Genomic DNA, 558 nt, shown 5'->3' with positions numbered 1-558 from the left:
CACTCTCATTCTATCGTTTGTGTTTGGAATGTACTTTGTGTCTGTTCATTCTGAGGATCCTGTTTCAGGGATGCGTGTTGTGTGAGAGTGTACAATGTGTCTGGACATTGTACGTAGAGATGTTTTCCACCCACAAACACAAATTGCAGAAGGATCTCGACTTGGTAGGGCTCTTAATTTATTTACATTAGTCCATCCCAGTGTGCAGTCTGTTAGCAGGAATCTGACCAGATTCTGGTTCTCTCATATTCATTCCTAACACAGGGAAGGAACACTTCTGATTCACTAGTCACACAAAATTCTGCCTCTGCTGCCCCATGAGGCCTGTGGATCCAGCTCCTGGACACTGACCCCTGACACCATGATGCTTTTATGTCTCCTCCCCATAAGTGAAGTGATTTAAGTGTTATTCATAGATCACCGTTGGCCAGCATTCATTCACACTGCTTTTCTCCTTTTCAGTGAAAATGGGTAAAGTCATTAGGAATGTTTCAACTATGTTATTAAAAAATGGGAAAATGCAATAGAAAGCAGTGTAGAGGATATGTAGACTCAGTG

This window comes from Mustela lutreola, chromosome 12, assembly GCF_030435805.1.
Source record: "Mustela lutreola isolate mMusLut2 chromosome 12, mMusLut2.pri, whole genome shotgun sequence".
Classification (NCBI taxonomy): domain Eukaryota; kingdom Metazoa; phylum Chordata; class Mammalia; order Carnivora; family Mustelidae; genus Mustela; species Mustela lutreola.
Note: the sequence above shows the minus strand (reverse complement) of the source record.